Source organism: Myotis daubentonii, chromosome 10 (assembly GCF_963259705.1).
Source record: "Myotis daubentonii chromosome 10, mMyoDau2.1, whole genome shotgun sequence".
Taxonomy (NCBI): domain Eukaryota; kingdom Metazoa; phylum Chordata; class Mammalia; order Chiroptera; family Vespertilionidae; genus Myotis; species Myotis daubentonii.
Genome location: NC_081849.1, coordinates 52,673,762 through 52,699,601, shown reverse-complemented (window position 1 = coordinate 52,699,601; position 25,840 = coordinate 52,673,762). Strand labels below are relative to the sequence as shown.

At 36.6% G+C, this 25,840-nt stretch overlaps 1 long non-coding RNA gene across 1 annotated transcript in view; it reads left to right on the top strand.

Moving 5' to 3' along the window:
- Positions 1–21,827, top strand: part of LOC132211497 (uncharacterized) — a 217,004-nt gene extending 195,177 nt beyond the window's left edge. The window contains exon 2 of the long non-coding RNA XR_009447460.1: positions 21,621–21,827. This is a non-coding gene — a long non-coding RNA (uncharacterized LOC132211497). The remainder of the gene's footprint in view (positions 1–21,620) is intronic.
- The last annotated feature ends 4,013 nt before the right edge of the window (positions 21,828–25,840 follow it).

The window sequence follows — 25,840 nt, the reverse complement described above, 5'->3', positions numbered from 1 at the left end:
AAAATTCCAACAAAAAAAAAATAAAGTACTTGGTACTCGTAGTTATTTGTTTTTTTTTAAAGTAATTTATGATTATTTCTAGACAATGCACAAATGGATATGTAGCAAATGTCAGTTGGTACATTCAGATGGGAAGGGAGAACATAATGACCAATGGGTTGTGCATATGACCATTATGTTAATGAAGTATTCTTATTCAAGAACTGCCTTGGAGTGGCAATGATTCATGTGTTTATTGCTCTCTAAATTCTCCACAGATAGGAATCATGCCACATTCTTCATCTTGTAAAAGCTAGGCACCTGCTAAATATTTGTTGGACAATCTTTATTTTTTTCTTGCCTTTTTAGCATCATTTGTTCCATTTTTTTAGTGCATTAAAGTCAGTTGCATTAAATTAAAATATGCTCTACACTCAAACTGCTCTTATTTTTATAGGCATCATCATAAGATAAAAGATAATGCTGATTTACCAATGGCCATAGAGAAAAGTTCCCTTTTTAGGCTCTCTCTCCATTTTCTGCTTTAACCATTATATTATACTTATTCAAAAGCAACTACATTTTTAATAAGAGAGTCATTGCTTCAGTTTCTTCATTTCTAGAAGTCTCTTGAAGTTCATGAGAATATTTGATAATTATGCAGATATACCTGGACATAAAGCCCTGCAATTTGTGTCCTAATCTGTTTCTAATTGTTTAATGCAGTCACTGGCCAGTACCTTAGATTATAAAGAAGTACTACAGCATCTAGTGCTTACAGAATCAAAGCCTTATGGCATGTTCTGTACCATTAATTAAGGTGAAAGTAATTAGGATACAGAATTGATAAAACGGATATTGTCTCTGTTTAAATATTAAGAGTTTTTCTAAGATAACTGCAAAACAACCCAGTTTGAAACAATCCAGGTATATGTGTGCTACAGAGCTGCCACAAATGATGAAATTGGCTTTTCTGGCTCAAAGCCTGAATCTTGAGAGGATACAGGCTAACTCTCACCATGTGCCCTTCTGACAAACACATACATGCATTTTCCTTCGATGCTATTAACTTTGGCATAGAAATATGGTTCTCATTTCATTTTCACAATGCCATCTTTAAGAGGCAATGCTTCCCACTTTGGGGCACTTTAAGAAATAATTTTTCATTCTAAGAGAAGGTATAGACAATTGGTTAGCATTAGCAACCTTCTTTTTTTTGTGAGATAAGTAAAATATTCCAACCAATGAAGCATTGTTGTTATCTCTGAGTTTCAGTGTGGAATCCAGGAAATATCAATGATTTATGTCTTGTCCTGTCTGACTTTACTGCAGATTTCATTATGGCATATAATGGCATAAAACAAATTGCCTTAAAAGTGATGCAACATCTATTTCAGCAATCATACAGAAAATATAGCACTCGTATTTACAACTGAGCTGAAGGGATGTATGCCATGGAGAATTTAATAGAAATAACATTCCATTCCTGGGATAAATCCCCACCTGGTCATGGTGTGAAATCCCACCTGGTCATGGTATTTTTATATGTTGCTGAATTCAATTTCTTAGTGTTTTATTGAATATCATTGTATCTATGTTGGTAACGGGCATTGGTTTGTAGTTGCCTAGTGATGGTTTTAATATTGATCTTGGGTTAATACTGACCTCATTGAATGAGTAGGGAACTGTTTCTTTCTCTGTAGTTTTTATTTAATTTTTTTATTTTTTATTGATTTTTTACAGAGAGGAAGAGAGAGGGATAGAGAGTTAGAAACATCGATGAGAGAGAAACATCGATCAACTGCCTCTTGCACATCCCCCACTGGGGATGTGCCAGCAACGAAGGTACATGCCCTTGACTGGAATAGAACCTGGGACCCTTCAGTCCGTAGGCTGATGCTCTAGCCACTGAGCCAAACCAATTAGGGCTTTAAAAAAAAAAAAAAGTTAGTGAAGGATTGGTGTTCATTCTTCCGTAAACATTTGGTGAACTTCACTAATAAAGCAAAGTCGCCCTGAGCTTATTTTTATGGCAAAATATCTTATTACTTTTTCAATCCCTTTGTTATATGTTTGTCTATTCTATTTTTTATTTATTTTTTTTTAGTGTGAGTTAGTTTTGGTAAATTGTGTTTTCCTGGGTATTTCTCCATTTCATCAAAGTTGTGCAATTTGTTGGCATCCAATTGCTCTCTATCCTATTCCAGCCTTCAAAATGTCTTCAAGGACAGAATTAATGTTCTCTTTTATTCCTGATTTTAGTTTTAGTGTTCTCTCTTTATTTTGGGTAGTCGAGCTAAAGGTTGTAAACTTTTTGGTCTTTTCAAAGAACCAACTTTTAGTTTTGCTCAATTTTAATATTTTTCTTCTATGTGGTATTTATATTTGCTTTAAGTATTATTATTTCCTTACTTCTCACCCTGGGCCAATTTGCATTTTTTGTCTGGTTTGTTAAGGTGAAAAGTTTGGTATTGATTTGAGATCAATCATCTTTAATAGGCTTTTACAGCTATAGTGTTCCCCCTTCTTTATTTGTGTTTTAAGAATACACTTTCTTGTGAATTCTATCATTTTAAGTGTTTTGAGAGTTTATATGTTTTATTCTCAAAAGAATGGGAACTTGAAAAGAATGTGTATTCTGCAGTTATCGGGTGTATTACTCTATAAATGCCCATTAGGTCTAGTTAATTTATAGTGTTGTTCAAATGTTACATTTCCTTGTCATTCTGTTAGCTTTTCTGTCCATTACTAAAAGTGAGGCGTTGTAGTCTCCAACTATTACTGTGGAATTGTGTTTATTTTTCTTCAATTCGGAATTTTACCTCACATATTTTGAGGCTCTACTGTAAGTTTCAGATATATTTACAGTTATGTAGGAGAACATATGACTTAAAAACAACATACATTTATGAAATGTGGCACACTTAAATTTGAAATTGTCCTTACTAGGGTTCTTGACATTATTATGTGTATAGCTGAGTTACTGATTAGTGTCCTTTCACTTTTACCTGAAGGACTCCTTGAGGGTTTCTTATAGGGTAGGTCTGCAAGCAAGGAATTATCTAAGTTTTATCTGAATGTCTTCATTTCTCTTTTATTTATTTATTTTTATTTTTTTTATCCTCACCAAGGATTTTATTTTTTTGAGAGAGAGAGAGAGAGAGAGAGAGAGAGAGAGAGAGAGAGAGAGAGAGACATCAGTGTGTGCCATCAATGTGTGCCTCTCATACAGACCTGGATGATGCTCCAAATGGTTAGCCAAGTTGTCAATGCAAAAAAAAAAAAAAAAATTCTTGAAATTAAAAGTGCTGCTCCAGTGAGCACATGACTGATAAGAAAAAAAGACAGTAGAATTGCTGATATGGAAAAAGGTTTTAGAAGTCTGGATAGAAGATCAAAACAGCGACAAAATTCCCTTCAGCCAAAGCCTAATCCAGAACAAAGCCCTCATTCTCTTCAATTCTGTGAAGGCTGAGAGAGGTGAAGAAACTGCAGAAGAATTTGAAGCTAAAATAAATAAATAAAGCTAGTAGAGGTTGGTTCATGAGGTTTGAAGAAAGAAGCTGCCTCCATACCGTAAAAGTGCAAGTTGAAGCTGCCAGTGCTGATGTAAAAGCTGCAACAAATTATTAAAAAAAAATCTAGCTAAGATAACTAATGAAGGTGGCTCCACTAAACAAGAGATTTTCAGTACAGTATAGACAAAGCAGCCTTTATTGGAAGAAGATGCCATGTAGGACTTTCATACCTAGAGAAAAGTTGATGCCTGGCTTCAAAGCTTTAAAGGACAGGCTGACTCTCTTGTTAGGGGCTAATGTAGCTGCTGACTTTAAGTTGAAGCCGATGCTCATTTACCATTCTGAATTCTAGGGCAGATTTAGGCTAAATCTGTTCTGCCTATAGATAAAACAACAAAGTCTGGATGATAGCACATCTGTGTATAGCATGGTTTACTGAGTATTTTAAGCCCACTATTAAGACTTACAGCTCAGAAAAATACTTCTCTCAAAGTGGTACTGCTCATTGACAATGTACCTGGTCACCCAAGGGCTCTGGTGGAGATATACAATAAGATTAATGTTGTTTTCATGTGTGTTAACACAACATCCATTCTGCAGCCCATGGATCAAGGAATAATTTTAGTTTTCAAGTCTTATTACTTTAGAAGTACATTTAGTAAGACTATAGCTACCATAGATATTGATTTCTGTGATGGATCTAGGTGAAGTAATTTAAAAACCTCATATAAAAGATTTGCAGTTCTAGATACTATTAAGAACATTCATTAGACAGTCTGTTCCATGCTTCTGTTGAATCTCAAAGGGAAGGTAGGGGGTGGGGGTAGGTGGGTGGGAAGAGATTAACCAAATAACCTATATGCATATATGTGTAACCCATGGACACAGACAATAGTGTGGTGAAGGCCTGGGGTAGGAGGTGGGTGCGGGCTAAAAGAGTTCAATGGTGGTGGGGGGAAGGGGACATCTGAAATACTTTCAACAATAAAGATAAATTTTAAAAAAGAACATTTGTGATTCATAGCAAGAGGTCAAACATCACCATTAACAGAAGTTTGAAAGAAGTCAATTCCAGCCCACATAGATGATTCGAGGAATTCAAGATTTTAGTGGAGGAAGTAATTGCAGATGTGGTAGAAATAGCAAGAGAACTAAAATTTTAAGTGGACCATGAAGATGTAACTGAATTGCTACAATTTTATGATAAAACTTTAATGGATGAGTTGTTTCTTAAGGATGAGCAAAGAAAGTGGTTTCTTGAGAAGATGTTATAAAGATTGTTGAAATGACAACAAAAGATTTAGAATCTTAAACTTAGCTGATAAAAGCAGAGTTTGAGAGGATTGATTCCAATTGTGAAAGAAGTTCTACTGTGGATAAAATGCTATAAAACAGCATCACATGCTACAGAATAATGTTTTGTGAAAGAGTCAACCCAGAAAGCAAACTTCATTGCTGTCTTATTTTAAGAAATTGCCACAGCCACCCTGTTGCTCAGCAATGACCACCCTGACCAATAGCAGTGATCAGGATGGAGGTAGGGCCCTCCACCAGCATAAAGGTCACAACGTGCTGAAGGTTCAAATGATGGTTAGCATTTTTAAAAAATATATATTTTTATTGATTTCAGAGAGGAAGGAGAGGGAGAGAGAGAGATAGAAACATAAATGGTGAGAGAGGATCATTGATCAGCTGCCTCATGCACACCCCACACTGGGGATCGAGCCCACAACCCAGGCATGTACCCTTGACCGGAATTGAACTTCATAAAGTTTTCTGTCAGACTATCAGTGTACATGTATACATTCAAAAATAAATGTATTTTTCATCATCATATACTGTGTTTTTGTCACTTGAATGAATTTCATTATTTCTTCAAGGTTCTTCACATACGTACACCTTAAGAGATATCAACTAGGTGCAACATGTTCTCAAAAAATTAGGGTTGGCACGCAGAAGAATTTTGAATCAGAGATTTTTCTGGTTTTGGCACGCACTCACAAAAAGGTTGCCTACCCCTGAGCTAGGGCAACATTTTTTAAAATATATTTTTTATTGATTTCAGAGAGGAAGAGAAAGGAAGATAGACATAGAAACATCAATGATGAGAGAGGATCATTGATCAGCTACCTCCTGCACACCCCCTAATGGGGATTGAACCTGCAACCCAGGCATGTGCCCTTGACCAGAATCGAACCCGGGACCCTTCAGTCCACAGGCCAATGCTCTATCCACTCAGCCAAACAATCTAGGGCAATGGTTGGCATTTTTTTAATAATAAAGCATTTTTTAATTAAGGTATATACACTTTTTTAAACATAATGCTATTTATTACACACTAGATAGACTCCAGTATAGTGTAAACATGACATTTGTGTGCCCTGGGAAACCAAAAACTTTATGTGACTGGCTTTAATGTGAATTTGCTTTATTGTGGTGATCTGGAACTGAACCTGCAACACACCCAAGGTATGCCTATAATAAAAAGGAGCCAGTCACAAAAACTCACATATTGTATTTCACATGTCTGTTTAAATAAAATGTTCTTTATAGGGAAACCTATAGGGACAGAAATTACATGAGCAGCTGCCAGGACCTGAGGGAGGGAGGGGAGAGTTGAAAGTGATGCTAAGGAGCATGGGGGGTAATATTCATGTTCTAAAATTAGACAGTGTTCATGTTTGCACATAAAAATAAGCTGAAGTACTAAACAGTGATAAGTTAATGCTGGTTAGAAATAGATCTTTGTATTTGAACACTTAAAATCCATATAATACAAACAGAAGTGACCATTATGGCAGAACGACCAGAACGACTGCTCACTATGATGCAGGAGCTGCCCCTGGTGGTCAGTGCGCTTCCACAGAAGCTGGGCTCATGGCTGGCAAGCACAGCGGCAGTAGCGGGAGCCTCTCCTACCTCTGTGGCAGAGCTAAGGAGCATCAAGTAGAGTGGTAAGGAGCAGCGAGCAGGCAGGTAGTAAGGAGCAAGGGGTCCCGGACTGCGAGGGGGCACAGGCCAGGCTGAGAGATGCCCCCACCCCCGCAATGCATGAAATTTCATGCACCGGTCCTCTAATGAATCATAAGAATATGTAAATATTTTAAAAATGTTTTATATCAGCCCTGACTAGTTTGGCTCAGTGGATAGAGTGTCGGCCTGCGGACTGAAGGGTCCCAGGTTCAATTCTGGTCAAGGGCATGTACCATGGTTGCGGGCACATTCTCAGTAAGAGGTGTGCAGGAGGCAGCTGATCGATGTTTCTCTCTCATCGATGTTTCTGACTCTCTATCCCTCTCCCTTTCCTTCTGTAAAAACTCAATAAAATATATTTAAAAAAATGTTTTATATCAAAGCATTTGGTGAAGCTGGCCTCCTTTTGGGGGTGAGTCAGAAACTTTTATCAATTTCATAATCATCAAAATCACTAGGAGAACAAATATTTCAAGGACTTACATAAAAAGTTCCTGAACAATACAGCATTATTTTCAAAGCCCTAGAGTCTTAAAAGGAGGAGCAGGATCAAGCACAGAATATTCTTCTACTTATCTAATATTAAATCAATTCTTCCTGCAACTAAAATAGATTTAAGAGCCCTTCTGGTGTGATGCAGTGGTTTAGCATTAACCCATGAACCAAGAGGTCCCTGGTTTAATTCCCAATCAGGGTGCATGCCCAGGTTGAGGGTGTGATCCCCACTAGGGGGCTAGCAGGAATTAGCTAATCAATGTTACTCATTGATATTCCCCCGTTCCCTCTCTCTTCCTCTTTCTCTAAAATCAATAAAAAATATATTAAAAAGATAGATTTAAGAAATAAATATGTTTAAAGATAAAATAAATGAATGTTATAAAATAACATCTATACACATTTTTTTCTTATAAATGTACTAAAGGCCCAGTGCACAAATTTGTGCACATTAAAAGCCAACTAATTAGAATAAATATATTAGAGGCTGGGAAGGGACCACAGGAGGGCTTCAGGGCGTGTCCAGCTCATCTTGCCCAGTCCTGATTGGCCGGACCCCAGCAGCAAGCTAATCTACCTGTCAGAGCTGAGCGTTTGCTCCCTGATGGTCAGTGTGTGTGTCATAACAACTGTTTGAATGTTCAAATGGTCACACACTTAGCCTATTAGGCTTTTATAGATAGACTAGAGGCCCGGTGCACAAAATTTTGTGCACTCGGGGGTCCCTCAGCCCGGCCTCTGCCCTCTCGTAGTCTGGGACCCCTCGGGGGATGTCCACCTGCTGGCTTAGGCCCACTCCCTGGGGAACTGGGCCTAAGCTGACAGTCAAACATCACTCTGGCAGCCCGGGAGCCCTCAGGGGATGTCCACTTGCCAGCAGGGAGCAGGCCTAAGCTGCAGTTGGACATCCTTAGCACTGCTGAGGAGGTGGGAGAAGCTCCTGCCACCACCGCTGTACTAGCAGCTGTCAGCCTGGCTTGTGGCTGAGCAGAGCTCCCCCTGTGGGAGTGCACTGACCACCAGGGGGCAGCTCCTGCATTGAGCATCTGCCCCCTGGTGGTTAGTGTGTGTCATAGTGACCAGTCATTCCCAGTCGGTCTGCTTTTAGGGTCAATTTGCATATTATACCTTTATTATATAGGATAGAGGCCTGGTGCACAGGTGGGGGCCAGCTGGCTTGCCCTGAAGGGTGTCCTGGATAAGGGTGGGGGTCCCACTGGGGTGCCTTGCCAGCCTGGGTGAGGGGCTGAGGACCGTTTTCAGGCTGGCCACACCCCCTGGCGACCCAAGCTCCCAGCCTCTCCTTTTTTTTCTTTTTGTTTTTTTTTCTGGGATTTATTTATCTTCTATAATTGAAACTTTGTAGCCTTGAGCGGAGCCCAGGGCCAGCCAGGGCTGGCGGGAAGCTTGGCTTCCTCCATCGCTGGGGGCAACCCAAGCCTCCTGCTCGCTCCAAGTCCATGGCCACCGCCATCTTAGTCGGGTTAATTTGCATATTGGCTCTTGATTGGCTGGTGGGTGTGGCTTGTGAGCATGGCTTGAGCGTAGTGGAGGGATGGTTAATTTGTATGTTTCTCTTGTATTATATAGGATAGAATGTTAAAAATTTTTAAATAATAACTAAAACACCTAATCCACCAGGCAAATGGAACACAATTACTAGAAAGATTGCTTTGTCTCACCTATTTTCCATTAGTACATATTGTAAACAAAATAATCCTAGATGATGTAATTTAAACTTCCTTGTACTGCTCACTATTGAACTTCTCATTTATTTCTCAGCTATATTTCATAATATATCAGAATATATGTAGTCATTGTCCTTGCATCTAATATTGTTTGCTCCAAAAATAGTAGAAATATGCTGAATAATTTTTGCTTATCTTTAGAAACTGATCATCTCTCTTTATTCTGTTTCCTACATAGTAATAAAACTGTATCATTAACCAAATAAGGTGCCTACACATGGCAATTTTGTCTCTATCCCAAAGTGTGTCTCAAAGTGAAAAGATTAATAATTCTTATAATTTAATTTGCTTACAGGCACTTGGAATTTAAATGCATTGTAAGAACCTTCTTTTTTTTTCTTCCATGAAAACTAACTGCAATAAGTCATAGGAGAAACTACTACCCACTTGAGTTTGAGTTTTCAGTTAAAACACTTTCCAAAGGTTTCTCAAGAAAATGCCATTTTAATGAATCAAGTTCAACTCAAACTTACACACCAAGACACACAAAATCAGAAGGCTCAATTTTTAATTAAGTGGGTTCAGAATCTCTATACCTTTATTCACACTGCCATATATTGTGGTCTCTTACATAATATGTGGGCCAGAAAATATGACAATGGAAAATCTTAAAAGCCAGAAGCAATGTTTCTGCAATTAGAAATACCATTTAATTTTCTATTTAAAGGAACAGAGAGATGTTTATAAGCATAAAAGTATATGATGTAGATAGGATAGAATTCTCTTTTGGTGAGGCATCATTTAGTGTACATGTAAAAACTCCTACTATTTTCCAGGCATTAGAGATAGAATAGTAAACATTTCAAGAAAGGAATCTATGTCATCCTAGAACTTGTATTCTAGATAGAAAAGACAAACAATAAGTAAATTTGATGTATTTGCACGGGTAATGATTTTATGGGGAAAATAAATGCGGGACAGGGATAGTAAATGTTGGGGAGAATAGATAAACTCTTAGAGAGGAGTCATGGGAGGCTGCATGAGAAGATAATATCTGAGTGTCAGCATGTGTTGAAGAAGAGAGTAGAGATGGTGGAAGAAGAGACCAAGACAATGCACACAGCATAAAACGGTGTTCTAAAGCAGTGCTGGCAGTAAGGGCTTCAGTTTAGAGCAAGGAAAGACTTAAGGTCAAGTGTACCCTAATGATTCTTCATGGAAAAGATAATATTTTGTCTTGAGGAATGGTGGACCTGGGATAAGTACAAAACTGTGGGAGAATAGCTTGAGGCAGCGGGAAATGCATGAGCAAGGCCATGATAGGAGAGGAGCATCCCAGAGCTGGTGAAGAGGCCTGAGGCTGTAATGAGGATGGAGCAGGTATTCAGTATACAGAGGGACTAGAACATATGAACAAATAATTTGGTCGCAGAGTCCAATTATAAGCTAATGATATTTTTTAATATGAAAATACAATTTGAAAAGAAAAAACTTTGAAGTCAAGGGCTGAAAACAACAAGACATCACAACAAAGCATGAGATCCAAAGGTCATAAGTTTTAGATGCAAGACACATTCTAGAACCAGAATCAAAAAGTATTTCCCCTGAATGAGGAAGGGGAAGTGACTCTGGAAGTCACTAACTTTTTTAGTCTAATGACAAAAGAGTAAGGAGATCAAGAATGCTTAGAATATCCCTGGCTGGTGTGGCTCAGTTGGTTGGGCATCCTGTGCACTGAAAGGTTGCCAGTTCAATTCCTGGTCAGGGCCCATGGCTGGAATGCAGGCACGGCCTGGGGAGGGGATGAGTAGGAGGCAGCCATTGGATGTTTCTCTCTCATAGTGATGTTTCTTTCTCTCTCTCCCTCTTCTTTTCTCTCTCTAAGAAAAATCAACAAACTATTTTTTTTAAGAGAATGCTTGGAATAAAATTTAGTTTGGTTTTAAACAAACAACTGGTAGTAACATCTAGCAGGTATTTGGGAATTAGGCTGGCCTTAAACAAAAATCATAATACACTCTTAAAATAACAGATTTTCTATATTGACGATCTACTATCTTATATAGCTATGCAACACACTTACCTATTCCTATACCAACTCTTATTAACATTTTTTAAATGGCATTGCAGTTTGAATAATCATGCACTCTACCTATGGTTAGTCTTCAGATAAGGAGTGAAACTAGGATTCGGTCTGACTTCAAGGTCAGTCTCTTCAATGAGGCTAAGACTGATAAATATAAAACCCAGATAAATATGTGTCCAGAAACGCAACAGTGTGCTGAATGTGATGATTCAAGAATTAAATGGTAGGTTTAGAAAATTAGTGGTATAAAATCAAGGAAGTAGGCTTGATCTACAATTTAAAAGGAAAGAATACTGGGCAACAATTAAGGAGAAGGAAGTTGTTTGGTACATTTAGGATCAGCTGGATGAAAGCTAGCAGATGGTGAAAAGAGTATTGATTGCGAACAGAAGAGATTTCAGAGCCAAACTTAGCTAAAACAATAAAGCTATCTGGTCAAAAACTGGGAAAACCCTGCTCAGACCTTGATATGTTCTGAAAGGTGATAAGTTTCATTGGCTTAGAGACTGCAAGACTTGGGTGATGATCATAAGGACATAAGCAAGATTTTAATAACTGATTTTATATTTTTTTCAAGCTTAATTTTGATAATTCACCTTTTAAATAATATTTTTTTAGAAATATTGGAATTTCCTTCTGTCTGACAAGGAAGCCCATACTTTTTTTTCTTAAAAGTTTTCTTCCCAGTTTAAAAAACAAAAACAAACAAACAGACTGTTGAACCTCAGAGGGAAGGTAAGGGAGGGTGGGTGGGAAGAGATCAACCAATGAACTTTATATATATATGCATAACCTATGGACACAGACAGTGGGGTGAGGAGGGTCCGGTTTGGGGGGTGGAGGCTGGATGGAAGAGGTTAATGGAGGAAAAAGGGGAACTTAGGTAATGCTTTCAACAATAAAGCTTTAAGTTTATTTTTTTAAAAGTGCCTTTTCATAGAGAGATGCAGCAAATAAAGAAAAAAACTCCTGCAGGTGCAAAAAGCTAGTTTTATTAAAATTAATTTTATTGTTGACACTATTACCGGTGGCCCCACCCCCTCCCTTTGCCTACCTCCACTCAGCCCCTGCCGCCCCTTCCTTCTGGCCATCAATCACCTCACTGTTGTCTGTGTCCATGGGCTATGCATGTATGTTCTTTGGCTAATCTCTTCACTTTCTTCCACCCAGTCTCCTCCAACCCCCTCCTCCCTGACAGCTGTCAGTCTGTTCCATGTATCCATGCCTCTTGTTCACAGCCTGGATGAACCTGGAGAGCATTATGCTAAGTGAAATAAGCCAGTTAGAGAAAGACAATTACCAAATGATCTCACTTATATGTGGAATCTAATGAACAATAAAAGCTAGCTTTTGATATTGACAGGCCCACTTCTGGCAGGAAAGGTTTTGAAATCACATGTCCCCAGAAGCTTCCCAACTGCAGCACCCTGTTTAACTGGGGCTCCCTCTGAGGAGGGCCTTTCTGCACGGGTAACTTAGGGAAGGCTATGCACAACCCTAAGATGTGGCCAGCAACACCTGTTGGGTTTATATATAGGTGAGGTAAAGAGGAAATGAACAAGACTGGAGGGCGATGGAACTGCTGTGATTTAACAATTTTGCTTTTCATTTGACAGGAAAAACAAACACAAGAAGATATTTTTCCCTAAATCGGGATTTGTTAAATAATAGGACAGGTGGCCCAAGACGCAGGCAACAGCGTGCCCATATCAACACTGTGTTGATAAACCAGAGGCTGCTGTCCATTGGTCAGAGGCACTTCAGAAAAAAGTATTGAACTGGCTAGACTTCTGGGTCCTTTCATCTCTGAGATTCAGTAACTGAAATTTAAACATTATATATTTTTAATTTTTTATTGTTGACAGTATTGTAGATGTCCCCCATCCCCCTATATCTTCATGAACTTTTTTAGGGCAAGGAGGTGATGTGGGTAAGAAAAACAATATTTGAATGTAAATATATTCCAACACATGATACCCATCAATGCAATGCCAAAATGTTCATTATATATAGTTAGCATTCTTGTTGTCTAAAATAGTCGGTTTGAATTCGGGGGAAATAGCATACTTTATTTTTAACATGGAACTTAAATGTTAAATTTCCTGGGGTTGATATGAAATACTTCTCATTGCAATAAGATGACACTGGAAGTTCAATCTAAAAATAAAGTGAGTATAAAATGCATTCATCAGTTATTTTTTCCCTCTTTCATCTTTTAATTGCCTGCTTTTCCATAAGTATGCTAAAAAGGAACAGAATGGTTAGTTGAGCTCAATTTATTTCTCTGGACAAGATCTGAGCAATTAAAGAAATCAATCCTATTTATAGCATTTTCTGATTCCAACATTTCCCAGGTTCGAATGTCTTTCTGTTTTTATTCATAATATAAAAGTCCCACATATCACTTTACTAATTAAAAAAAGCTCTTAAAATTTCATAGAAAAAGAGATAAGACTTGTGGTACCAGAGATGGAGAAAGGGGGGGGGGGCGGTGGTCAAAAGGTACAAACTTCCAGCTGTAAGATAAATAAGTACTCGGGATATAATGTCTAATGTACGACATGATGATTATAGCTCACCCTGCTGTATGACATATAGGAAAGTAAGAGAGTAAATACTAAGAATTCTCCTCAAAAGGAGAACAATTTTTTCCTTCTTTCTTATTATCTATATGAGAAGATGGATGTTAGCTGAAGCTATTGTGGTAAATCATTTCACAATATATGTAATTCAAACATTTATGGTGTACGCCTTAAACTATGTAAATTATTTCTCATTAAAACTAGAAAAAAGAGAAAACATTTAAAAAATTCATTATCTGTGACTATATCTCTCATTGTCACAACACTGAACAAAGAAGGGCACTTAAGAGGCAGCTTTAAAGTTGAAGAAATTAACAATATGTCCCCTTATTAACTGTAATCTGCTGAAACATGTTGGTTGGCATTGTGCTATGACAAAGATAAACTAAATCAAAACATATTGGTTCTGAACTAATTTCAGCGTCAGCACATCAAGTAAAATGGTGACTTGTTCCATATGTTGTTTGTTCTGAAATGTGAAGGATATTTTATATTAAACATCTGCCTGCATATTGCTTTCATAACCACATTCATCTGAGAAAAAAATCACAAACTTCATTGACAGCATTTTATGACCTTTAACTATACAATATAATAACATTGCCTTTAGATTGACAATAAACCAGGCGCTCAGGTTTGATATAGTTTTCAAAGGGCGTATGTTGCCAGGATCCATGATATTGTTCATATCAGTACAAAGAAGTGGGTGACTGCAACCAGTGGGATCAATAAGAGGCTTGAGAATTTTTTAAATATAATTACATTGTTAAAAACTATTCAAATTACCTCTTTAGACATCATTTTCAACCTTTTTTATGTCTAAAATATTCTATAAACTGGCTACAGTATATGCTTTTAACAACTCCCAAATAACATTTTAAAATCCTTCTCTTATTGAAAACGAACTGCTTATGTTTCCTTGAGTGCACCTGGCACTGTCTAATTTTTGCTTTTGTTTATCACACTGCTTCTCTTTTCGCTGTTATGCCTTGTCCTATGTCTTCTCTATAAAAGGAGGACATTCCAAGCCTGGACATGAGTCATAGCCTTCATTGTTTATAAATTCTCACCATTAAATACTCACAGACTATCATAATCTACAATGATAATTCTGTGCTGTGCTCGTACAACTTGTCTCATGTCTTCACTTCCTTTGAAAGCTAATACTATGGACTTCTTAAACTAATTTATGATAGGCTATATTATTATATTATATTATAATATATATATATATCTTATATAATAGTAAATGGTATTTACTGCTATACTATCATATACCTATACATGTTATCCTTAAATAGATTGGTACTCTTTCAAAACTAGAACTATCTAGTATTTTTTATATATTTCTTATAGTTTCTAGTTTTTAAGATTGGTGTACTTAACATCATTATCTTAGAATGCATTTTTTTCATATTTGGAAAATCAAATTTTTAACCCTAAAAAAATGTATCATGATCCTCAAACCAGATTTCACTTATATCTAACATGTTACCAAAAAAAAAAAAATTAAAAAAGAATAACAAGTTAGGGGAAGAGCTGTAGCTGTAACAATTGGTTCTAAAAAAAGTAGAATGTTTGTCATCCATAAAAGTATGTACATTTGGATAAATTTAGCAGAACAGTTGAAAATAAGATATGTCCATTAATTCTTTTGTTGCAAAACAAAGAATTTCCCCAACAATACAAGAGCTCTTTATTCAATGGTTCTCAATATTGGCTGCATGTGAAAATCACCTACAGAACTTTTTAAAACACAGAGATGCTCAGGCCTCTACTAGAACAATTAAATTATAATCTGCAGAGAGGGATCTAAACATCTACATTTTCCTTTCTTCCTTCCTCCCTCCCTCCCTCCCTTCTTTCTTTCCCTCCATCCTTTCTTCCTTCCTTTATTTCCTTTCCTCACCCAAGGATATTTTTCCCATTGATTTTTAGAGATAGTGGAAGGGAGAGAAAGAAAGACAGAAAGGAGAGAGAGGTAAGAAAGATGAAAGACACATTGATAGATTGGTTGCCTTCCATACATGCCCTGACCACTGACTGGGACTGAAGATCATACCTATAACCCAGGTACATGCCCTTAACCAGGAATCAAAACCATGACCCTTCAGTCCTCTGAGTGATGCTCTAACCACCTCACAATATACCAGTCAGGACTACACTTTCTTTTTAAATTTCTGTAAGTGATTTTAATATGTTATAAGGGTTAAATGCTATTAATTTAAAGGGAGGTGTGGTAAAGAAAAGTTGCTGGGCCGGGCTGGTGTTGCTCAGTGGTTAAGCATACACCCATGAACCAGGAGGTCATGATTTGATACCCAGTCAGGGCACCTGTCCGGTTGTGGGCTCAGTTCCAGTGTGTGTGTGTGTTGTGAGGGGGGGAGGGGGGAGTGGAGAATACAGGAGGCAGCTGATCCATCAATGATTCTTTCTCATAATTGATGTTCTGTCTCTTCTCCCTCTCCCTTCCTCTCTGAAATCAACAAAAAAAATTTAAAAAAAAGAAAAGTAGCCCTGGCCGGTTTGGCTCAGTGGATAGAGCATCGGCCTGCGGACTCAAGGGTCCCAGGCTCGATTCCGGTCAAGGGCATGTACCTTGGTTGCGGGCACATCCCCAGTGGGGAGTGTGCAGGAGGCACCTGATCGATGTTTCTCTCTCATCGATGTTTCTAACTCTCTATCCCTCTCCCTTTCTCTCTGTAAAAAATCAATAAAATATATTTTTTTAAAAAAAGAAAGAAAAGTAGCTGGGAGGGGGGCAGAGAATAATTAACCTGTTCCCTAAAGATGGTCCAGAGAATATGATACCCCTTCTACTCCCATTCTAGAACACAGACTAGACTTTGCCTGTCTCTGATGTACATGCAACTATCTATTGGCCCAACCCCATGCAGCATGTAAATCCAGTTGCTCCTTCAGTCCAGTGATACAACTCAAAAATATGAATTATTTCTAGGCTATGAGGTAAATAATGGCCACCCAAATAAACTCAGTTCACTAAATTAAAATGAATGCTACAGTCTGCTGCTACTGCCTCTGTACTTTGATTATTGTTTTCTTGGGTTTGCCTTATGCTTAAACTCTGTTTTGCTATCAGAAAATGCCCGTGGTTTCTGACCCCAATGGTTTCCAATGATATAGCATACACTGAAAGAAGTGGATACTGTTTGGGCTGATCTCTGTAGATATAGATATATAATGTGAGGGGAGATGTTATCTGAAATTATGTTGGGGGACTACTCTCTGCTTAAGAAAGCAGAGAATGTAAATGTGGCAAAAAAATCAACAAAAAACAAAAACAAAAACAAAACAAAACAAACAAACAAACAAAAGAAACCAGTAGAATGTTTTTGTCTGATATAACTTTTTAAATTAAGAATGAGGAAAAATAAATTACCTGACAGTGTGGTAGGAGGAAAGAGGAGTGTGGGAAGAGGAGGTAGGAAAGAGTCATATTAAAATGGGGAAGGAAACTCACTAGAAAAATTTGACTGAAGTATTTAACCATCAGCTGAGAGAAGGATAATAAAGAAAAACAAAGTTAGATGTTACAATAGCATAAAGATGGTTAGAAATAGTCCCTAATGAGGATGGAAAATAAGACCCCTAGAATATAAAATAAGACCCACTGACAATTCATAGACCAGTAATCTACACCTGTAGTTTTCAGCTGGGTTGATTTCCCCCTCCTCCTACATTTGGAAATGTCTGGAGACATTTTTGTTGTCACTTCAGAGAATCCTAATGGCATCTATAGGATAAAGACCAGCGTTGGTGCTAAACATCCTACAATGAACACAATGTCCTCTGATCCCAAACAAAAATTTGAAGAACCCTGTCAACAGTGTCAAATTGAGAAACACCTGTCTAAAGGAAGATGACTTTAAAATTTGGCATTTTCTGATTTTATTTAAAGAAATTTACCATCTTTAGTATAGATTTTGGTGTCTTTGCAAATCCTTAAGTCAAGAAGGTTTCTTCATTCCTAGCTAAACATATATATATATATATATATATATATATATATATATATATATATATATATATATATGATTTTTGAGAGAGAGATAGGGGAAGGGATAGAGAAATAGAAATGTCAATGACAGGGAAACATTGAGCAGCTGCCACCTGCATGCCCCTACTGGGGATTGAGCTCACAACCCAGGCATATGCCCTGACCCGGAATTGAGCCAAGGACCTCTTGGCTCATGAGTCAACACTCAACCACTGAGACACACTGGCTGGGCCCTCGCTAAAATTTTTCTATAGAAATTTAGGTTCAGTTTGTTTTTTCTCTCCTCAGGGAATTTGGAACAAAAATATTCCCTAACATTTTTTGAAACAATGTCAATGAGTATAACTTGCTTAATCACCCTTCCCTTTCTTATTCATACATTTTCTAAAGCATAGTTTACTTTTTGATAAAAGAGGTTGTGTTAGGGACACAAAAGCTTTCCCATAACAATGACTATTATGGTAGTTTGGCAGTGTTTCAAAGGCATCCAGGAGGACTGGATAGGTCTGTAGAGAAGGAGGTAGTTTTATAAAGCCAGGGGCAAGAAAAAGGATGTTGTAAATAATGTTACAAATGCTTTTCTTAGAAGTCTAAATGCAATTCCTATAATATAATGTTAGTATCATGGCAAACATTTCTTAAAGCAAGTGCATTTTCTATTGTAGTTGCCAAAGGACCTATAATTCGTGTTGGTTTTGAATAAGAGGCTATGGCTATGAATCAACCAAGAGCTAAACACAAAAGGAATGAAATCACACAGCCCTCCTTTGCTGAGAGAATAGTAAAGGAACATTTTCTAGGAAAAACATATAATATTCTAAGTCTGAGCTTTCTGTATAGGTAGGTCAAACTAATCAACATAGAACAAGCATTTAAATGGGACAACTGTTCCATAAATAAGTTTGAGGTTTAAAAAAAAAATAAAAATGCATACACATTTGAATCAAATAATTATATCCTAAAGCTATCTTATTAATCATAGTCAAATTCTAGTCCATGAATTATTGGTTTAAAAGAATTTAAAATCATAATAGGAATAGATTAGGCTTCTGGTCAAGATGGTAGAGTAGGAAAGCACTGTATGCACCAACTCCCATGAACACTTCGAAATTATAACTACAATACAGACCAATCAACTGGAAAAACCACCTGGAAACTGAATAATATATATATATATATGCCTAATATGCAAAGTGTCCCCTCAGGAGTTCGACTGACTGGGAGTTCAATTGCTCACTATGACATGCGCTGACCACCAGGGGGTGGCACGAAACAAAGGAAGGCAGTGACCAGAAACCAGCAACCAGGGAAGGGAGGCCCCGGCTAGCAGCCAGAAGTCACTAGGGACTCTACCCATGCATGAATTTCATGCACTGGGCCTCTAGTACTCCAATAACTAAGGATATAAAGAAGCCACCTCAGACTGATAGGAGGGGCAGAGACATGAAACCGTCTAGCCCAGTACCCATGTGTGGTGGTTAAGAATTGAAAGGGATATCTCAATTCAAGAAGTCCCTCCAGAGGAGGCCGCAGGTCAGAGCCCCTCCCAAGAGGCCTCTGAACGAACATATCCAGTGGTTCTTCTCAGACAACAACAGAAAACCACTCTGTTTGCTTCATAAATAGCACACCTAAGGGGTGGTCTCAGCAGGCCCCACTGTGGTTGTAGCAAGTCCTCACAGCAATTCAACCTGACAGGCAACCCTACCAAACTGACAAAGAAACAGTAATCAAGGCTCCACTACAACAGGAGGGCACACACAATTCATGCAGGGACACTCCTAGAGCACCCCACTCAGGTAACCAGGGAGACAGAGCCACTGGACCCCACAGGACACCTACTATATATGGCCACCTTGCCAATACTGGAAGATATAGAAGATCTACCTAATTCATAGAATTAAACTACAGAGAGGCAGCCAAAATGAGGAGACAAAGAAACATATCTCAAATAAAAGAATAGGAAAAAAGTCCAGAAAAAGAAATAGACACAAAAGAGGCAAGCCATCTATCAAATACAGTTCAAAACACTGGTGATCAGGATCCCCAATGGACTTAGGGGAAGAATAGAGCAGCTAAATGAGAACTTCAACAAAGAGACAGTAAACATAAAAAGTACATAACAACCATTAAAAAAACAACAGTAAGTAATGAAGAATAATAATTGAAATAAATAATACACTATAAGAAATTAATAGCAGATTACTTGAAGCAGATAATCAAATTAAAAAAATGGAAGACAAGGTAGCAGAAAACACCCATCAGAACAGAAAAATGAAAAAAATAAAAAGTATTCAAGAAATAGTTAGTTCAATGGAACTCTGGGACAACTGCAAGCAGACCAACATTTTCATCATAGGCATACCAGAAGGAGAAGAGAGCAAGCAATGGATTAAAAAACTGTTTGATAAAAATAGTGACTGAAAACTTCCCTAACCTGATGAAGGAAACAGACACACAAGTCCAGGAAGCACATAGAGCCCCAAACCAGATAAACTCAACAAAGCCCACACCAAGACACATCACAATTAAAATGCCAAAGGTTAAAAACAAAGAGATAATCTTAAAAGCAGCAAGAGAAAAGCAGCTAGTTATCTACAAGATAGCTTTCATAAGACTATCAGCTCATTTGTAAACAAAAACTTTTCAGGCCATACGGATTGGCACAAAATATTCAAAGTGATAAAAAGTAAGAACCTACAACCAAGATTATTCTACCCAACAAGGCTATTATCAAAGGAAAGATAAAGAGCTGCTCAGAAAAGAAAAAATGAAAGGAACTCATCACCATCCTGACTTGTGTGGCTCAGTTGGTTGACTGTCATCCATGGTTTGATTCATCATCAGGGCACATACCCAGGTTGTGGGTTCAATCCCTGGTTGGGGTACATATAGGAGGAAACCTATTGATGTTTCTCTCTCTTTCAATACTTCTCTAAAATCAATAAAAACATATTTAAAAAAGAGGAATCCATCATCACTAACAGGATTTAAAAGCAATGTTAAAAAGGCTTTTTTTAAAAAAATGAAATAAAATAACCATAAGCATGAATAATAAAACAACAACTAAAGCTATCAATAATCACTTTAAATATCAATGAATTAAATGCTCCAATCAAGAGACATTCTGTGGCTGAATGAGTAAGAAAACAAGATCCATACATATACTGTCTACAAGAGAACTACTTCAGATTGAAAAACACCAAAACTGAAATTAACAGGATGAAAAAAGTTATTTCATGCAAATGAAGACATAAAAAAGCAAGGTTAGCAATACTAGAAAAATAGACTTTACAATAAGAGCTATAACAATAGACAAAGAAGGACACTACCTAATTATAAAGGGATCAATCCAACAGGAAGATATAGCTCTTCATTTATCACTACTTGGTTCATTTTGATTTCTGAGTAGTATTCCATGGTAAGAACATAGCAGTTCATTTAATCATATCCCTGTTGAAGGAAATATGGTTGTTGGTAGTTTGGGCTATAATAGATAAAACGGCTATTCCATTCAAGTACAGGTTTTTGTGTGCACATAAGTTTTCATTGCTGAGCCATATCACTGTTGCATGTGTATTTTTAAAAGAAACTGCCAAACTGTTTTCCAGCGTGACGGTATCATTTGAAACTCCCACAATATAATGAGCAATGTATGCATGATCTGGTTTCTCTGATCCTGGCCAGCATTCAGTGTCATCACTATTTTTTATTTTAGTTATTCTTACAGGTGTGTAGTGATATCTTATCATGGTTCTAATCTTCATTTGCCTGATGGCTAATGATGTCGAACATGTTTTCCCATGGTTATTTGCCACCTGTATCTTCAGTGAAATGGCTTCCCACCTTCCGCCCGCCCCCACCCCGCCATTTTCTAACTAATTTTTTTTAGCTATTGAGTTTTTTTTAGATTTTTTATTAAAGTTTACTCTCAATATTATTTCATATTAGCAGAGTGAGTAGACAGTCATGTACTTTATAAAGTGATCCACTCGATATTATAAGTATCCTCCTGGCACTATATAGTTATGACAATATTATTGACTATACTCCATGTGTTTTATTTTACATCCCCATGATTATTTTGTGACTACCAATTTGTATTTCTTAATTCCTCCAACTTTTTCACCTTTCCCAACTCCCAGCACCCTCCCTTCTGGCAACCATCAGTCTAGATCCCAAAGAACTCTTCTATGTTTCTATTTTTTTTACCTAGGAGTTTTATAGTCTTATATTTTATAATTAAGTCCATGATTAATTTTGTGTTAATAATTGTGTAAGGCCGGAACCGGTTTGGCTCAGTGGATAGAGTGTCGGCCTGTGGACTGAGGGGTCCCAGGTTCGATTCCGGTCAAGGGCATGTACCTGGGTTGTGGGCACATCCCCAGTAGGAGGTGTGCAGGAGGCAGCTGATCGATGTTTCTAACTCTCTATCTCTCTCCCTTCCTCTCTGTAAAAAATCAATAAAATATATTTAAAAAAAAATAATTGTGTAAGATGTTAGGTTTTGGATGAGGGTGTTTTAATACATTTTTATACATTGCTGAATTCTATTTGATAATCTTTTTTTAAGTATGTTTATACTTATGTTCATGAGAAATATCTGTTTGTGGTCTATAGCATAAATTTTGAGATCTTTTGCTATATTTCTACAGGGCCCTGAGATGCTATCGTTTTTTTTTCTCCCAGTTTATTTTCTCTTTTTTACAATGAATAATTTCTCTTGTTCTATCTTTAAGATTTCTCTCCTCTATTCTATCCTCTATTCCCTCCATTCTGCTCTTAAGACCATCATTGGGTTTTCTAAATTTTTGTTACTGTATCTTTCACTTCTAAATTTTTCCATTTGGCTCTTCTTCATATCTTGTTTCTTTACTAAGAATTTATATTTATTTCCCAAGAGTTTTTTTTTTTTCATGTGTTTAAACATGCTTGTAATTGTTGAAGCATGTTTATTATGGCTGCTTTAAAGTCTTTGTCAGACAATACTAACATTTCTGTCATCTTATTGTTGGTATTAATTGATTGTCCTTTACCAATCACACGGTATCTTCATTCTATGTATGATGAATAAGTAGCTAGTGGCAATTGTTACTATATTTACTACTTATAAATATAGCAATAGAGATGGCTCTTAAAAATATATTGCTAACTGGTAGGAAGTAAATCCAGATAGTGTGCTAATACTATTTGCATGAACTAAGAACATATGGAGACTAAAATACTCATGCTGTAAGAACTTATACAAATAAAAAGATAAACATTAAACCCTTTAGAATAGATGTGTGGTAAGGGTGGACAATGAGAATTTAAAGAATTTGATATATGAAAATGAAAACAAATATTAAAAATTGAAATATAACTTGGAAGAATGGTTAGGAGGGGCAGTACAAGAATCTAAAATATTCTCATGCATTGCAATTAGATTTATCTATTTATATGATAGGTCAATCAAGCCTGATATAAATATAATAAATATAATAAATATAATAAATATAATATATATGTATATACTAAAACAAGAACAAGTATTTAAAAAGTAAAATGAGGTAAGTGCTGGAGAAGCCCAAAATTCATCACTGTTGTGTTTTATTACATGCATTACATGGCTTTTGCTTTTTTTTTTAAGTATTTGAATCTTTTAATTTTTAGATTTTATTTCAGAAAATTTGATTTAATTTAGTAAATTAAATAGTCCTTTTATAACCATATAATTATTATCTGGAGAGTGTTCCAGGACTAGTAAAGGGCAGGACATTACTGAAAACAAACACAGATTATTAATTTTGTAGGAGGAATTAATTAACTTAGCAGCTTCAAGGTGCTTTGTTGAATTTTACTAAATCATTTAATCAAGATTTATTAGGGACCTACTATGTGCCATGCCCATTTTAGGTGCTGGGGGTCACAGCAATGTATAAAAGGGAGGTGATTCTTGCCCTTCTATCAAAACAATAGCCACGGCTTGATGTGCAGATTATCAAAATAATTCATTTTATTTTCCTAGTGTTGACCTTCTTTCTGTGTTCTACGAAAGATAACATATCTTACTTAAAAATCCCTATTTATTTTGAATGGCTTCAATGAATTATCCAGTAGAAACTAGTCATTTGGAACATTTCATTCGGAAAAAAAACTGTCAGTTCTTACACACTAAATGACATTTCATGTTTCACAATCAGTCCAATGATTCTCTGTTTTTCTTCGGTGTTTTATTAGCCAGATGTCATCTCTTAAAGTGTCAGCAAAAACAAAACATAAGGACATAATAAAATATACTGCAGACTTTTAAAACAAGTGCATGCCATTGAGTATGTTAACATTAGGAATTGATTTCAGCTCCCAGATGTTTTTGTGAATGTTTATCTTAAACAATATTTCCTCTTTCATATATATTATCCCCACTGATGTTTTAATAAGGTAAATTTACTAAAGATAAGTCCTCTTGTGTAAAACCTACAATTAGGCCTACTGGCATGGCTCAGTGGTTGACCTATGAACCAGGAGGTCACAGTTTTATTCCCCGTCAAGCCATATGCCCTGGTTGTGGGCTCGATCCCCAGTGTGGGGCATCCAGGATGCAGCTGATCAAGGATTCTCTCTCATCATTGGTGTTTCTATCTCTCTCTCCCTCTCTGAAATCAATAATAATATATTTTTTAAAAAACCTATAATTAATTTTTCTTTAAGACTTGTTTTCCATGGTGCTATACAATGACTAATCAAAGGGTAGATAATGTAAACTTGAAATAATCCAGTCACAGAAAGACAAGTATAACATAATCTCACTTATATGTGGAATCTAATAGATCTGGGAAACAAAAGAGATCCAGAGACATGGAAGCATGGAACTGACTGACAAATCACAGAGGGGGAGAGTGGGTGGGAAAAGATTAACCAAAGAATTTATATGGATATATGTATAACCCATGGACGCAGACAGCAATTCGGTGAAGGCCTTGGGGGGTGGGAGGGCGGGGAGAAGGGAGCAGGGGCGGAATCAATGGGGAGAAAAAGGTGGCTATCTATAATACTTTCTACAATAAAGATCATTTTAAAAAAAAAAAAAAAAGAAAAGAAAACCTCTTCCTTCAGACAATGCTTAAAATGCCCCCCAATTTTCCCTGTGTTATTCCTATTAGGATATTTAAACAACTAGATATTATGTAATATATGTAACATTTATTTCAGCAATATGCACGTTATTCTATGGGAATATCAACTTAATCCTGTACTAGTTCCCACCCACAAATCTAGGGAAATATTCCCAAAGGCACTGGAAGCAACCAATCTGATGAAAACTTTTTAGAATTAGTGAAAAAAGTTTAAAAATAATTTTTGTTTTTATAAACAAAGCATGTTTGGTGAACTGGTTACTATACTTATATTATTGCTTGAAACAAAAATAATGAGTAAAGTATGTCTTAAGCTCTTAATTATATATCAGCTAGCAAGAATCACGGGGAAACAGTACTAGTAAGAGAGGCCCTCAGAGGAATGCTTAGCTGAGCACTGAAGCTGAGATATTGCTGAAACAAAGAATAATTTTTCCTTTCCAGTGTCTCTTGCAGTAAGGAGGGCTGGAGGCGTGGCCTAAAGTTCTCCCTTGGTAGGAAGTCTAACAAATTAATTGGAGCCCCACCTGGATCCTAAACCAGGGGCCCAAGAGAGCTAACACATTAATGTAATGACCAACTAGTAATAGAATAGGAAATAACTTCCTTATCATGAAAAGGAATATCTATAAGCAAATAGTAGACCTAATGATAAAACATTAGAAAAATCTCATGTAAACTGAAAAGAAAAAACAACAACAACAACAACCCATAAAACAAAAACAAAAACAACCATAAGAATAATAACATCGCCCAGCCTGTGTGGCTTTGTGGGTTAGATCCCCAGCCTGGGGGGAGGGGGTGTTTCCAAGAGGTAGCCAGTCAATGATTCTTATCATTGATGTTTCTTTCTCTCCTTTCCTCTCTGAAAGCAATAAAAATATATTTAAAAAAAGAATAACTAACATCAAAAATATCTTAGAGGTCCTAACCAGTGTAACTATGTACATAAAAGAAATAAGATAAATAAACATTGGAAAAAATTGTGTAAAAACTGCCAGTATTTGAACATTTTACCTCATAAAACATTCAGGATCATACATAGAAAACATTTTAGAAATAATAAGAGTTTAGCAAAATTTGGTATAATAGATTCACATGCAAAAACTTCTACACTCCAGCAACAACTAATTAGAAAATTAGTTGCAACCATTCACACCAGCAACAAAAATGATAAAAGCTCTAGAAATAAGTCTAATACAATATATATGAAATGTATAGAGAAAATTATGAAGCATTATTAAAACACAAAAGAAAATAAAACCTGAAAAATGAGAATTTAGCATGTTTTTGGATTGGAAGATTCTGTATTACAATAGATATTGGTTTTCTTTGAATTAATATGTAATTCAATTTATTCAAATTACCAACAGCATTTTTTAAATA